Here is a 17,380-nt window from a genome sequence, read left to right as displayed (position 1 = left end):
GGTCTCAGTAGAGGCCTGCGAGTCAGAAGTAACGGGTATCAGGGGTTGCGAAAGCGCCTCAGTGAGTACAAGTGAACTGGTGACTGGCTTAGGACAAGCGTCGTCGGCAGTTTTGAACCTCGACGGCCTGTCTGTCTTTATCTTTGCGTTTTTTCGAAATACCGGTAGTTGGATGGCTAACAGACGTAATTTCTTGATAATTAAACTGAGAACCAAAATATTTAGAGGCAAAAATGTATCGAGGACAGATAGTGCGCTGATTAAATAAAGCACAAAACTGACAGCAGGGTACGTCGTGGTCAGGGCCTAGGCAAGGAGTACAGTACAGATGAAAATCTTTGCAAGGTATTTGATTTCTGCAAGTAATGCAATTACTCATTCTTACGGACATCGGTAAGGAGCAAGAAAAAGTTTCCCCAACGGGGTACTTAGCTTTAAGTTGAAGACTTCGGTTCTGAAACTCGAAAACAAAAATTTCAGGAGTCAGCCAACCGGCACTTGCGAACTGCTTCTGCTTCGGGCACCGCACGGCAAGAAAGACTGATATAATGACATTGGCTGCATGTTTTATACCCCTGACGACCTGATGTCATGGAAGAAGGGACAGCAACCGACGCAGGACCCAAGACTTTGTTAATCTGGCCAACTGAGGGCAACCTGCCAGCAGATTACCCAGATATAATGACTGCAACAGTGAAACACGAAGAACATCCCAAATGTAATGACTGCAACAGTGAAACACTAAGAACATCCTCTAATAAGAGTCAACAAGTCATTAGCCATTTTAACCATTTGGGATCGAGAAGAAACTGGAGCCTGCCTTTTCACAGGCTTATGAATGGAAGATTTACCTGCAAACCTGAAGGACTCGGGAGGCCTGGCAACCGCCGAATTTGCAGCAGAAGTTGAAGGAAGAAGTTTGCTGTCAGAATGCAAAACAGAGGCCTCGGACACCAGAGTCAGCTTAGCGGTTCAGACTCCAGCAGAAGAGGCGACCAGCGACAGGTCGGAAGGCAAAATGGAGGCCGAAGGCCTAAGGTACTCTGATTTAATCATGGCCTGCGGTTGTACATCTGAGGTCTGCAGGGACTGCAAAGGCGTCTCACTGGCTACCGCCTGACTTACTACCAACTTATCATCGGAGGACTTGGCTTTCTGAGACATGACGCGGTCCTTATCCTTATGTTTCTTCAGAATATCCAAAGCCTGAAGACTGACGGACACTATACCAACGAATTTAGGCCAAACTCCAAAATGCCTAGCCAAAATCTTAGCCCGACGACGGATAGTATGCTGATTAAAAGAGGCACAGAGATCACAAATGGGAACGTCGTGGTCAAGGCCTAACAAATAATGCAATAGGAATGAAAATCTCTATGGGGAATCTGCTTTCCACAGGTAAGACAATTATTAACTTTTTCTGACATTCCTTAAGGCAAGAAAAGAGGATCTCCCCATTGGGGTTACTTAGCTGTAGTAGACCAACTCTCGTAGTCGGAAACCAACAAAGGTAAACTGCCGACCGGCACTCGGGCTTGAAAAGCTTATGCTTCCGGCTCCGCAGCAAGGAAGACTGAGGAAGTGACATCGGCTACCTCCTTTTGTATTGGACACCCTGACATCCTTTACAACCAATGGCAACCAATGTCATTTTTACTTACCTTTGGTATTCTGGCCGACCAAGGGCTACCGGGAGCCAAATAACCCATTAGTTAGGACTGCAACAGTGAAACACTATGAACCATCAATGCAGTCTCTCAAGCTGGGTCATGTGCTTAGACAAGTACATAACAAAGAGGTCATTATACTCTATTTCCTAACATTATTGGATATACAACTGTCAAAGGATAACTAATATTCAGTGAAAGTGCTCAGGTCCCTAATGACGGTGTCAATTTTGGCAAAAGACATAGTGCTGCTGCATTTCTTGGCATGTAGTTTTAGCATGTGCTCCAGGCACCACTTATTGCTGCATGTTAGTTCCTTCTGAAAAATGTGGAAGTGAGATGGTGAGGTAGCAACACTACACGCTCTTGATGTCAGCCTTGAAAATGGTAAAGTAAATACCAAAGACAAGTGGCCCTTGGAATTGATCACTGGGGAATATCACAGGTGAATACACTTTTTTGAAGAGAGCATGCCTCCCATCTAATAAACTTGCTTATGACTATTAATTAGCCAGTTTGTCATCTAGCGGGTAACATGAGAGTTTACATTTAGTTTGCTTAGCTTATCAATTATGCCAGAATGTAGGGTGCTATCAAGTTACACACACTAACACACTCACACGTGTGTGTGTGTGTGTGTGTGTGTGTGTGTGTGTGTGTGTGTGTGTGTGTGTGCTTACTATCAAAATTCTAAAGGACAGTTCAGAGTAATAACTTAAAAAAAAGTAGAAAGTGAAATGATGACGAAAACATTGTTCACTGACAACAAAAGTGGTAATGTCAATGATTCAAATTCGACATTATCAACATTTTCCCGACTTATCTTTATGTCCGGTGATGTCCTACAGATGTTTTGCAGGGGGGTAAGCCCCCCTGCACCCCACACCCCCAGTTAATTATATATTCCAACTCCAAGATTGTACTACTGAGAGGATAAGGGAAAATTACTCACTCACCACTATAGTGCAATCTCCAATCAGAACATCAACTTCACAACAGTGAATGCACACTAGCATTTGCTGATGTGCAGTTGAATATTTTCTGCATTAGCTTTACATGAACTTGAAACTATTTTTTTGACCAACACAGTTTGCGTAACTGCTGTCCAAAATTTTGAGAGTAAACATATATATATATATATATATATATATATATATATATATATATATACATACATATATATATATATGTAGTCTCAAAATATACCAGTACAGTCACCACGGCTGTAGTCATAAAACAATTTTATTGATGAATATATTCTTCAATAAAATCGTTTTATGACTATAGCCGTGATGACTGCACTGGTATTGTTTGGACTTGAATCTACTTTCTACAGTGCTGTTCTTATTACTTTTCTCACTATATATATATATATATATATATATATATATATATATATATATATATATATATATCTGTATGTATATATATGTATACACACACACACACACACACACACACACACATACATACATACATAAATAAATAAATATACACACACATTTGCTTAACTGTGGGATTTATACATATTGGTATAATATAAATACATATTTATACGTATACGTATAATACGTATTTATACATATTGGTACAATTTTACATATTGGTAAGTGGTCTGGTCAGCAATACAACTTAGCCACAACAGGGAACCTTTAGAGAAAATGAAAATAATTACAGTCGTAACCTTGAAGTAGACTTCTAAAACAGTTATGTGCACTGCATACATGGTTTTGGTAAAATACCTCATCACATATGTACTAAATACAGAACTTATAGATATTCAAGAATGCCTTGAACTGCAACTCTGTCAGTAAAACATGTAGAGGCTATTTTCAAACCACATGAATATAAACAGATTCTGTGTTACATGCATACATAGAAGAATAGCTACTATAACTTGTCAAAATATAGGGTAATTGATGGCATGAGAATTTCAGTTGCAGAACTTAATTTTTACTGCCTTAGTAAAGAGTACCCCTCTAATTACCTACTATAATATACTAGGAATGGTACTGAAAAGTATATGGGGAAATGTAGACTGCATTTACCTCAGCTTTCAAATGCTAGGTCAGTAAACTAACTGTACTTCAGTCAGACATTCAGGAAAGGTGTGAAAGTTCAAACCATTTTACCACAATGAAAAGTAGAAAAAGTGAGAAAAGAAATTCAGTAGGACAGAATCAGTATTAGACAGACAGCTATGGTGTGAATTCTGAAGGCCCACATGCAGCATCAGCTAATGAGAAAATACTTTTAGAACAGTGATTAGATTCATGTCCAAAGCTGCAGACATTTGCTACTCAACATGTTTCTTTCCAATGCACAACTGTCGTAAGCAATGCTGTGCTTCAAAATGAGGAAAAATCTGTATAATTGTAAAAATGTACCTACACGAATACAGACACACTAACATACAACACTAATAACAGACCATATGAAAAATAATTACCAGTGGAGGGAAAAGATTTGTAGAAACAAGCAAGGAACAAACATTGCTGCCAAGGTCTAAATAATTGGTTTTGCAAGACAGCATCTCTAGCAGAGTAAAATCCAGTCATTCAGCAAATCTAACTGTCCATGCGTGGGGGAAGGAAAAAACAAAAGGACAATCAACTGTAAGGTCTTAGCACTTCCTACCATCCCCTACCGAGAGCTTGTGTAATCTGACCTGCAGTATGCTAACAAGTATTGTCTTTCGCTTTTCCAAGTTAGGGGGCGCCACAGCGGAACTCCGGTCCACTTATGAGTGGCAGTAGATTTTTACGGTGCAGAGGTGCCAGCCCAACGTCCAACCTTCAACAGAGGCGAACCCATTCACGCATGCACCTACCTGCATGTCTTTAAACGTCACTCGACCGTGGGGAGGACATGCAGACTCCACACAGAAGGTGCTCCAGCCAAGAATCGAACCGGAGAACCTTTTGCTGTGAGGTGACAACACTAACCGCTGCACCACGTACGCTAACAAGGCTCTTTAAAAACCTAGCCCCTGTGTGAACATGTGGCTCACACAGTACTCATATGAAAACAAACTCCTCTAGCAAAAAATCTGAGATAGTACCCCTTTAAGACTCACTACTGAACCTACTTAATCTCAGCCTCTCCACTGGGATTTGTTCCTGTAATGTGTGGATAACTCCTGTTGTTATCCACAAGGAAGGACTCGCCACTAATCCTGATAACTATAGACCTACAAGCCTAACGAGCCTTACATGTATGGCCATGGAGTGCATCATTATAGACCTTGGTTCATTAAAAGTAAATCTTACCTCCTAAATTTAGTGGACTTCTTTAAACAGAATGTAGGCAATTTTGTACATACTGCTAAACTCAGTCTGGTGAAGTCTTCGAACACCATCCCACATTCTGGCATTACAGACAAGCTAATCAAACTAAATAGAACCCCCTACATAATCTGCCAGATAACAAACTGGCTCAGTAACAGAACCAAATCAATTAGCATAGGGAGCGCACACTCATCAAAAAAGGGCAATTACTAGTGGCGCATCTCAGGGATCAGTTCTTGGACCACTCCTCTTCAGTGTTTACTTCTCTGGGATCAAGGCCAATGTAAAGGCTTGTGGCTGACAAACTTTGTGGATAATTGCAAACTCGGAGCGAATCACAAACACTCCAGCTGATGCTCAAATTCCCCAGGGATGGTCTAATGCACATAAATAAATGGTGCCAGAAGCCTTACACTAAATGCCAATATCCTTTATCAAATATGGACATGCCTGAATCTATCATTCAGATGATACCACTTTGAAAACTGACAGTTATTAGGGACCTGGATTTAAGAATATCTGTGGTCTCCAAATGATTTCTCTTCAAATCCCAGATGCTGGAGTTTGTCAGAAAACACAAAGGGTGTTGGTGCTGGGACCAGAGATTCTTCAGATACCACTATATCTCTCTCATATATCTCAGGGTCTTGCAGGGGTACTATGAGAACCACAGAAGCCAGGAGAACCAAAATCCTGAGGGCTCCCTCACAGTGACCAAAGTCTGAATGGAAAACATCAGAAACAGATCTAGACATAGTTCTATTTTTTCCTGTTAAAGAAAATCTCTGAGCTGAGCTGTGTAGTTGCCATCCCAAGAATATATTACTGTATGAAGGAGTCAAGAAAGACTTGAATGTTCTCCTGGAATCCCAGCTTGTGTAAGAAATCTCTCACCTAACAGAGAGATTCCTGACACTTTGAAAAACATTCTGCAAAATATAAGAAAGTTGTCTAAATATATATATACTCTGTAGCCTGCCATGAGATAAAAACAGAGCAACGCCCTTTCTGAACATGCAGTGGGTAACCAAAGGGTAAGGCAGAGAACTGAAAAAGTTTTGAGAGTCTGGATCACATTAAGAAACACCCAAAGTCTGGATGAATAAAGATGTGACAAGCATCTTTTAAGTCTAGTGTTACTAGGAGAAAAAAATGTGATAACTAATTGTGAAAATGACATCAGTTTGAACTTGAGCACTATCACAAACAGGTTTAGGAAAGAAAGTTCCAGAGCTGGTCTCCAAGCATTTTCTTTCTTCATAGGTAGGTACTAGGCTATTGGCCCTAGGGCCTATATAAGCCTAGCCAAAAAGGTACCCTGGCTTTTGCCACCCAAGAATGTTATTTTCCTGTGCCCCTGTCAAGCAGAGCCATAGAAGAGATCCCCAGGGTGAATCTACTATCTCCCATCCAATCATCAAGATTTTTCTTGAAGAGTGCTAATGAGGAATTTTGTTTGATATAGATAAGTAGTTTGTTCCAGATTATGGGAAGTCTCTGGGACAGGAATCTATCCCTCCAGCATGTTCTGTTTATTATGGTGACAAGGTTTAGGTCCCTAGAGCAAGTAGATTGGAAGGATTGGGATTTCTTTACGTGGAGCACGTCCAACAGCTCTGGGTTTGACATAGCTTTGTATGTTAAGCAGAGATCGCCTCTGAGTAGGCGATATGCGATAGAGTAAAGCTGGAGTTTGAGACTGCCTGCATAGTGCATCTGTTTGAGGCCGGTAATCCTCTTTGTGAGTTATTTCTGTGGCCTTTCCAGTTGTTGTAGATGTCTTGTGAGGTACATACCAAAAGGGGCGTTGTACTCTAAAATGTGTCTAATGCGTGATGAGTAGAGGGGAACAATGACCTCTTTTTTCCTGGATGAGAAACCTTTTGTGATGAGGTGTTCCATGTAGAAAGATTTCCTGACTACTGTGGCAATGTGACTATCAAAGGAGAGACTACTGTCCACCTGTGTCCCAAGGTCTCATCACACTTTCGGTATTAAGTAGACTACCGCCTATGTGGTAGCTCATGGATACAGAGTTTTTACCAAAAGGGATGACAATGCACTTTTTGGCATTGAGCTTAAGGCCATGGCTTTGACACCAGGCATCTGTCTCAGTGAGGCCCTTTGGTAGGATGTCCACATCGTTAGGAGTTTTGATTATGGCTCCTAGTTTGCAGTCATCTGCAAACTTTGTTAGCCAAAGACCTTCTTCTGTGTTAGCCTGCACTTCAGAGAAGTAGATACCAAACAGGAAAGGACCCAGGACTGAACCCTGTGGTACTCCACTTGTCACTGGTCTGAAGTTGGATTTAGAGTCTGCTACTTTCACAGTGTGGGTTTTGTCAGTGAGCCAGTTGGCAACCCATCTTGTGACATAGGGATTTATACCTAGTTTAGTGAGTTTATCTATAATTCCAGAGTGGGGGATGGTGTCGAAAGCCTTGGCGAGATCTAGATAGGCTGTGTGAACCACCTTACCCTCATCTATGGCTTTGGTGACCACTTCAAAGAAGTCTATCAGGTTTAGGAGACATGATCAGCCTTTTACAAACCTGAACTGGGTAGGGTCCAGAGTTTGGAGATTACCAATGTCATTTTTTATAAGTTCCATGATGATACATTCCATAGCCTTGCAGACCAAGCTCATCAGGCTAATGGGGTGGTAGTTCCCAGGGTCCGTGGTGGTTCCCCCTTTGTGGAGTGGGATAACCGTTGCTGTGCGCCATTCAGTGGGCACAAAGCCTGAGGTGAGGCTATGATTGAACATGGTACTTAGGTGGGGGTTCCAGTTCATTCTGTACTTCATGTAGAACGCAGCCTGGGATGTTGTCAGGTCCCACAGACGCTGTGTTCTTGGCTTTGGAGAGTGTGTTTTTTACCTGTGCAGCTGTGATTACAGGAACTTTGCATTCTTCCGGTACAGAGATAGGCCCTTTAGAGGATGAGAGAGGGGTAAAGTTGGCACTGAACCTATCTGCCAGGATGTTGGCAATATCAGTTGGTTCTGTATATTTAGTGCCATTGTGCTGCAACTCACAGCAAATCTGAGTGTTGCCATTGAGATTCTTGATATAGCTATAGAATGCTTTGTGATTGTCTTTAGAATCAGTGGCGATTTTGTTTATGTAACTAGCTTTGGAGGCTTTTATGAGGGATCTCAGCTTCTTACTGAGGCTGACCACGGAGTTCCTCCAATCATGGGATTTTACTCTTCTTTGCAACAGTTTCTTTCTTCTGTTGTAGAGTTTGTTTATAGCAGGGGACCACCAGATTGGCGTCCTTTTTTTGGAGTACAGCATCTTGGTTCTGTTAGGGATTGCACGATCCATGCACTCGTGTAAGTGCTTATAAAGTGCAATTGTATAGGATTCAGCAGTCATACCTCTACTGTCCGTCAGCCTGGGTGTCGTAAAGTTTGCCACTTCTGTCTTAAGAAGCATGAAGTTGACTTTGGAGAATTTTTTACGGTGGTTTCTTTAATGGGGGGTGGGGGTGAGATGTGGATGTCTAGGGTGATTTGTTTGTGGTCGGATCTGACCGAGGAATTGACCTCTGGTGTGGAACAACAGTTGCCCATGTTGGTAATGATCAGGTCTAGGATATTGCTGCCCCTGGTGGGGTTGTGGATAAGTTGATCCAAGGCTTTGGAATTTCAACGTTGAGCACAAGAGTTGGTACATGAGTAGTTTTCCCAGTTAATGGTGGGGTAGTTGAAATCACCCATTATTAGGGTGTTAGGTTGTACCCCAATATTTCCAGTGTATCAAGAAATGAGGAGTGGGAATCCAGGGCCATGGTGGGGGATCTGTAGCAAGCTACAATTTGGATTGTAGTCTCGTCCAGAGTTAGCTGCACTTGTATAATCTCGGATGCATTATGCTGAGCAACTAGCTTGGAGGTGTGGATATCCTTAATGAATATGGGCACGCCTCCGCCTTTAGTGCTTCAGTCTATGTTAGGTGGCCCAAAAGTGTGGTAAGAATTACAGCCTGGTAATGCAGGGGTGCTCTCTGGAGCCTTGAACCAAGTCTCTGTCACTGCACAGATGTCGATGTTCTCCATTTTAAGGAGTGCCTCGAGTGAGTGCATTTTGAGGTTTAGACTTCTAGCATTTTGCTTGCTTGTACCTGTTACTGTGGTGAATGTCATTTGAATCTTGCCTAAAAAAGGCACTATGGGGTGGGAAGAGCCTTAGCCAGTATCCAGAATCCTAAGGGCGTGCCATCTCTGGCAAAGCATCGTGGTTTGTTGATCATGTCATCCCAGGCAGACAGATACTGGATCCCCTTAGAATGAGACCACAAGCTTAGCCAATTGCTGAAGTCAATCATTTTGTCTATGTACTGTGGTATCATTCTGGGTGATGGCAGGATGCTACTCAGGGCTAGGGTCATACCTGCCTGGGCTACAAGATTGGACAGCTCCTCCATGTCTCTTTCCATGTAGTCCAGGGAGGTACTTCAGGTCATTCACACCAACATGGACAATGACAGAGTCATATTTGTACTTGTTGTGAAGTGACCAGAGTGCATGCATTATGTGGCGGATCCTGGCACCTGACAGGCAGCTGACAGTAACTTTCTCCTTGTTTAGCCTGGTGAGTGGAACATCAGTGTGCCTAACTATGGAGTCACCTATGACTAGAGTGTTGGGTACATTGTTAAGCCTTATGGGCTGTGGTTGAGTGGCACACTGAGTTTGTGGGCTATGTGTCATTTGGGTTGTGTTGGTGGGTGGAGGTTGCTTGTGTTTCTGCTTTAGAGGTCCCTGTTGCTTGGGTAGATTTTTTTGACAGCCTCCACGAATGTAGGTGTGTGTTGTGTTTCTATGTGTATGTTTTGGTGGTGCAGGTTTTGAGGGACTATGTGATGAGTGTGGTGTGGTGCAAGTGTTGAGGGACTATGTGATGAGTGTGGTGTGGTGCAAGTGTTTACCTTCTCCTCTTGACTGTCTAATCCAGTCTTGGGTGAAGAGAGCTTTGCTTCCAGTTTGGCTATTTAAGTGCATCTCTCAAAGGTTGTAGTGTTGGGTGGTAGAAGGAGAGGGTTGTCTGTGTACATGAGGCAATTGCTACATTGCCCCAAGATGCCCAGATTCATCAGGTAGACAAGAGAAAACACCAGGAGCGGACCCTTAGACATGCCTGGATAGGTGCTTATTTATTAAATACTAAAAACAGTTTTCCTCTAGACAAGTGATGAAAGTTGAGTGCTGTAGTAATTTGTAGCTTATTTAGTGCTTACAATGAGTTCTGAACAAGTGCTGAGCTCAAAGAAACAGATTCGAGTGCTGAAACTAGAAAACTGCCTAGTTCTAAGAAACAAAATTAAGCTAGAAGGCTTCCCTCCAACACAGAAAGGCTTGGGGGCTCAGAAGCTTGCAAACAGTCCTGGATAAAGCAAATCTGTATCTGGACTAGACGACTTACAGGAAAGGAAAGAAACAAGCTTAGAAAATAAATATATGTTTATATATATATATATATATATATATATATATATATATATATATATATATATATATATATATATATATATATATATATATATATATATATATATATATATATATATATATATATATATTTTTTTTTTTTTTTGTAAAGTGGAAAGGGGAAAGGAGGAGCAGAAGCTAACTGGGTTGGCCTTCTCAAATGTTCTCCCTGGATTAGGTAGAATGAGGTAATGACACTAGACTGGGAGGAGTGTCCCAGATCAAATTTACAGTAGGGGTGGGCAACTGCAAAGCCACCAAGTATAAAAACAGGATACCAATAGTAAGGGAGGGTGGGAAACAAAAATCAGAACAAACAAACCCAACCAGATGCTTAACAATTGCAGAAAATTCTAGTTAATACCTCACATACAGTGAGTAAAATAAAAGTGCTATAAATAACTCAGAAATAAGCAAAAAACAGGATACTTAATGTTATATATCACAGATTAGTTAGCTCAGAGCTCTTCCTCTGACTTCCTCCGATTAGCTCAGTGTGAAATGGCACTAAGAACATCCTAGAATAAAAACCCTTCCCCATCCTGGAAGGAGGAACTTGTTCTATTACTCCATGAGACAGCATGTGATGAACCACACAAACCAAAAGAGTTTGATCTGGAGAATGTTGAATGACCCCCTGGAAAGAAAGAATTTCCTCCCACTGCCATCTGTAAACGTGATGAATGATCTTCAGAACCCATTTATCTGACACTATCTTTTGCTAAAGAGGAAAAATGGGCCAGGTTGTGAGGGGGTTACAAGGTCCCTTGAAAAGTCAGACTTGCTGTACTATCCATGGTTATGGGAGGTTCAAGGCTTCTTATTTATTTATTTGACATTTGTTAATAAGGTTGGCCCAACTGAGCAAAAAGGCCCATTTTTAGTGGAGACCCGAGGAGAAAAGTTCCAACATAGGTCGTACAATAATCATATGAAATTGAAATGACAGAGTTACATACATTCATTACAGTAATTAAAACAACATATCATAAAAATGGCAATTGTGATGGTGTAAGACAAGAACAATTATAGTAATAAATAAAATGTTACAAAATTTTGAAATCAAAACAAGCAAACTGTCATATGCTAGGAATTTACATTTTTACAGTGAGAAAACCTTGAGATGAAAGAATGCAACATGAAGACCTCCTATAAGAGTTTTTAGAAATAAATGGGGAGAGAAATAATACAAATTAAATAACAACAGAAATGGTTTAGAGAAAAAAGAAAGAGAGGAGGGGTAAATGAAAGGAGGTCGAGGAGGAAAGATGCTGGGTTTACATGGGGTCATAACAAGGGCAGATCCAAGAATTGGCTGGATATTTCTTAAGTTATTTTTTGAAAGTATTGGGGTGAGTTATCTTTCTTATGATGGGAGGGAGTTTGTTCCAGTGTTGACATACTTAGTACTTGTATAAAATAGTTTTCCTGTTGCTTCTTTTTGGATAAAATAGTTTTCCTGTTGCTTCTTTTTGGAATCTCGGTGCCATTTTTCTTAAATATCTGTTTACCTTACCTGTACTGTGATGAGACTGTTTATTCTGATTTTTGCCAAAACTGCAAGAGAAGTTAAGGAATCTCTTAGGAAATTGGGAAAAGTAGGGATGAAAAATCTTAGAGAGATTCCCTGGATCGGCTTACCCCTTTCATCACACCTTTTAATTACCTCTGCAGCAGAGGGGCTAAACCTAAACCTCTATACAAAGGGGAACTTAAAATCTAATTTTTAACATCACTTTGGAGGGTCTAAGCATGCCACCATGCTAGCCTCCTCAAAACAGAATCAGTGGCCATGGCCCAGGAAGCAGTATTATCACAGTCATACACACACGTTGTAAACAATGAATAGTCACCCGTGCAACAGAAAAAAAATAATTATTTAAAGCAGATTTTTTCCTCACAAGAATAAACTGCAAATAAAAACATTTGTCAGACTTTCCCAATTATTTGGAACAAACTTTAACATATAAGCCTGAAAGTTCAAAATTCTGCTCATCAAAGTTGCAAATTCACCCCCCCCATACTTATCAATAAATTTCCCATCCTTATCAGAAACTGAAGGATTGGAATTAACTAAGTGTTTAGCAGTAGTGGGATTAAATAAAGCTATAGCTGCTTAGTCAGGATTGGGAACAGTATATAAAAGCTTTATAGATTAATGAATATTATACACCCTATCTGTCTTTTTAGGGGCAGCTGGCTGGCTGTCAGGAAAACTGCAGTCAGTAACGCACATCCTCTAAACAGGAGAAATGGGTGTATGTTCTGGAAATTCCTTCTGTAGCAATTTATAGTATGTTCTAAGGGACTGAGAAACCTCATATAGTTCTCCCACTGAAAACACTGGCACATTCTAGCAATAGTTTCAGAGAAAGAGAAACACCCACAAGGAGAATCAGAAACTGAGCTCTCCTGAGGGACTGAATCAGAAATTTAAGGTGAAAACCCCTGTATCTATCCCTTTATTTTCCTTTTCAGGTTCATAATCTTAAATATCTTCAGGAAAAGAGATCTCCCTCTTTCATTAACCAGAAACTACTGTACAATTAGCCTGTATTAAACTTTGAGCCAGAACCAGTAAACTACTCCTGTCTAAGGAAATATGAGCAGGAGAAGACACGTGCTTAGTTGCCAATTTCCTTTTGAAGGCAAAATTGGGTCAACTGCGTTACTAATGGCAGTAACCGCTTCCCCAGGAATGAGCACAGCATTCGGACACAACAGGGAAGCCTTCCCTGTTCCCCTTCCCAGGACTAACAAGAGTGGCGCTCTCTTGCTCACTGAGGGTCCCTAACTGCCAGAGGATGTGGCTATTCCCCAGTCCATTTTGGCTCTAGGTGCCATACCAGAGGTATCCGAGATAAAGATAAGTGGTCTGAGGTACAACAAATGGCCACAATAGTCTAACTTACCTGTGGGTGAGGCAAATTGCTAGCTTGCTGTGGTGGCAAAGGCTGCTTATTTAAGTTTTTCCTTTTTGTGACTGGAAGAGGGACCGACCATGGGACTGGTAGTTCGTTCCAAGGTCAAGCTGAAAATGGTGCCTCTTTCCTGAAGAAGACAAACAGCAAATGCCAGTACAAACTACAAGTCTTTAAGTCACGTTTTTTCACAGAAGACTACATTAAAAAGCACTTAAAAAAAAAAAACATTTTGCCAGCCCCTCAAAAAAGTAAAATAAACTATTTCTTAACAGAAAAAAAGATTTTCAGTTACTTTATACAACTTTTAAATTGACAGCAAAAAAGTGCTCCCATTTAAAACTACGATACAGTCTTGCGACAGTCCAATAAAACACAAAATCCTAACTTTAAAATAACTTTCCCAAGAGGAATGTGATAAAACATAAGCAATCTTTAGAAAATGGAAGTCCCCCCCCCCCAAAAAAAAGTTGTATGCCCAGCAAATGAACAGCACCAAGCCAACCATCGATCCTCAAAAGCCTTACAGGAGCATACTCTTCAGGGGCAGTAAAGCTCTGGAGGTCTTGGCAGTAAAGCTCTGGAGGTCTTGGCACCCAAACTTGTCTTTTAATCAGCTTAGCTCCAGCTGCCTGACAGTTTGAACATGTGGAAACTACCCTGAATCCTTGGATGCTGGACGGCTGTTATATCCTTGGCAAGATATAACCCATATATCTAAGGCAACTGTAGCAGTGATCAATATGATGGACATCTACATTTTCATCTGTGCATGAAAGGGACAAGCTGGTAAGATAATTCTCTCTCTCTCTTTCAAAGAATTTTTTATGGCATTGATTTGACTTAAACATAAAACAATGCCGCTTCCTAACCCTTGTCATACACAAGCTAAAATGAATGGATGAGAAACTGTAAATTCAACCCTGGTCTTGCCCTTTAAACCCTCACTAGCAATGAAAGAAACTAGAGAGTGGTTACTGTGTGTTGCATGGTAATGACAAAAGGGGATCTTGAGGCTAGGCTAGAAATAATCTATCTGCTCGACAGTCTAGTATGAACCAATGAAACATAACTTTTAGTTATGTACTTACCATAACTTTAGATGTATGGGATCCATCTCGCCTACATTCTGTACTGATGGGTTCGGAGCCGATCCTCGGCGCCGACTCGGCACGCTTGGGTTCGAGCCGATCCGGCGGCCGACACTGCGCTACTATAGAACGAAGTCTCTTATTGGCTGAGCTATCCCACATCCCAGGATGCACCACCACTGCTTCCCCAGATCTTGTTTGTCCGCACACATGCACACACACATAGACTGTTGATATAATATTGCCAGGTGTTTCAAGATGAAACAGCTGAACTCGGAATCGTCGGTCGAACTTCTTCTGATCTCCAAGGCAGGGGAAGGAGGGTGGGTAGTGGGAATGAATGTAGAGATGGATCCCATACATCTAAAGTTATGGTAAGTACATAACTAAAAGATGTAATGTGATCCTATCTCACCTACATTCTGTACTGATGGGACAGCGTCCCTAGCACCTGATTCCTGGGTGGCTCACTAGAAAACACTCCTGAGAACTGTGGAACCGAAGGAAGCTTGCCCCCGAGATGCCACATCCAATTTGTAATGAGAAATGAAGTTGTGAGGAGAAGACCACGTAGCCACAGCACAAATGTCACTAATGGCAAGCTTGGAATGAAAAGCTGCCGAAGTAGCCATAGCCCTGGTAGAATGAGCTTTCACTGTAGCTGTGAGCTCTTTATTAGAAATGAAGTAAGTATGACTGATACAGTCTCTGATCCACTTGGCAATAGTGACTTTCATGACGGCTTTGCCCAATTTATTGTCCGAAAAGGACACAAACAGCTGATCTGTTTTCCGTGCTTGGTGCGTCCTATCCAAATAGAAGCGTAATTGTCTGTGAAGATCCAAGGTGTGAAAGATGAATTCCGCTCTGTTTGAGTACTTTGGGAAGAAAACTGGAAGTTCCAATGATTGTTGCAGACAAAAACTAGAACAAACCTTAGGAACAAAAGATGGGTTCGGTCTGAGGGATACTCCATCCTTGTGAAAAAACAGGTATGGTGGTTTGACACATAGGGCTTGAAGTTCCGAAACTCTCCTGGCGGATGTAATTGCAACTAATAAAGCAGTCTTCCAAGAAAGAAATTTTAAGTCACAAGTTGCTGCCGGTTCAAAGGGGGAAGAGGTCAAAGCACCTAACACCACATTAAGGTCCCACGGTGGAGCGGGATGAGATATCGGAGGCCGTAGCAGCCCAGCACCTTTCATGAAGGCTTTACACAACTTGTTGCTCATCAAAGGTGGTTCTACGCTCTCACGAAAATTGGAAATAGCTGCCAATTGAACCTTGATGGTAGAGACCAAACAACCTTGACTGAACAGAGAAGCTAAAAATTTCAGAACCTCTGACACTGGGACTGTTATGGGGTCTAATCCCCGGAGTTGGGCCCAAATAGCAAATCTCTTCCATTTGCTGCTATACATTTTCTTAGTAGAAGTCTTGTGGGCCAAGGACAAGATATGTATGACTTCCAGGTCCAAAGCATGGTTCCTGACTATGGTCGGAAGAGGAGGAGCCAAGCTGTTAACTTCAACGATTGGAAGGACTGATGAAGCTGTCCCGACTGATGGGTCAAGAGATCCGGAACTTGGTCCAGGAACCATGGACCGTCCAGTGCATATTTCCGAAGAAAGGGAAACCAGACTTGAGGCAGTATGGGGCAACTAGAATCATTTTGCTCTCCAAGCGAATCACCTTCTGGATCATCTTGGGAAGAAGGGGAACTGGTGGAAAGGCGTATAGCAGACCTGTGGTCCAGGCTTGGACTAGGGCATCCTTGGGAATCTCCCCCAGAACTGGGGTGAGAGAGAAGAACTGTTGGCATTTCGTGTTGAGGGGGGTTGCGAAAAGGTCGCAACAAGGAGTTCCCCATCTTCTGAAAATCTGAGTTGCCACTCTGTCGTTCAGAGACCACTCATGAGGGGAGAGAATAGTTCTGCTCAGTCTGTCGGCTATCACATTGGATCTCCCTGGAATGTGTGTTGCTACCAGAAAACGTTTTGTTGCAATCGCCCAATCCCATACCTTCATGGCCTCTCTACAAAGGGGGTAGGATCTGGTCCCTCCCTGCTTGTTCAGGTACCAGACTACTGACATGTTGTCGAACTGAATGGCAATCATGCCCTGGGGGAGCTAACTGTGTAGTGCTTGCAGCGATAGAAGCACCACCCTCATTTCTAGTATGTTGATGTGGAGGAGACTCTCGTCGGAATGCCACTTGCCTTGGACTGACCTGCCCAGGTAATGTCCCCCCCACCCCATCTGGGAGGCGTCTGTAGTCAATGTGGCCACTGGAGGTGGTGGAACGAAGGGTCGCCCCTGATCCAGGTTGGAGGAAAGAAGCCACCAACGAAGGTCCTGTTTGCACGTCTCTGTGATCAGAATGTGATGACTGAGAGGGAGATCCTGATAAGACCACTGGACTGATAAGAGCCACTGGAGAATCCTCATATGTAACCTTGCCAAGGGGACTAGGAGAACGGTGGCCGACATGGAACCTAACAGTTGTAGGACCATCCTGGCTGGGGCTCGACGTTTGAGGAGCGAGGCTCAAACTTGAGACTGTAGTGTTTCTATCCTCTCTGTAGGAAGATAGACCCGCATTTGCTTTGAGTCTATCTCTACTCCGATAAACCGAATGCGCTGAGATGGCAGCAACACGGACTTTGTCCAATTGAAGGTGATTCCTAGGGAGTTGCCTAGAGATATTGTGGCTGCTAGGTTTTGCAAGAGTAGATGCCTGGAGGTGGCAGTTAGGAGCCAGTCGTCTAGGTATGGAAACACCTGGAATCCTAGACTTCTCAGATGAGCAGTCACCACCGCCAAACATTTGGTGAACACCCTGGGGCTGTGGTGAGACCAAAGGGCAGTGCACGAACTGGAAATGACTGTCTCCCAGGCTGAAGTGTCTCCTGGACGCCTGA

This window comes from Protopterus annectens, chromosome 2.part1 (assembly GCF_019279795.1).
Source record: "Protopterus annectens isolate FY-2018-M chromosome 2.part1, PAN1.0, whole genome shotgun sequence".
Classification (NCBI taxonomy): Eukaryota; Metazoa; Chordata; order Ceratodontiformes; family Protopteridae; genus Protopterus; species Protopterus annectens.
The sequence above is the reverse complement of the archived record's forward strand: the minus strand, read 5'-3'. Positions refer to the sequence as shown.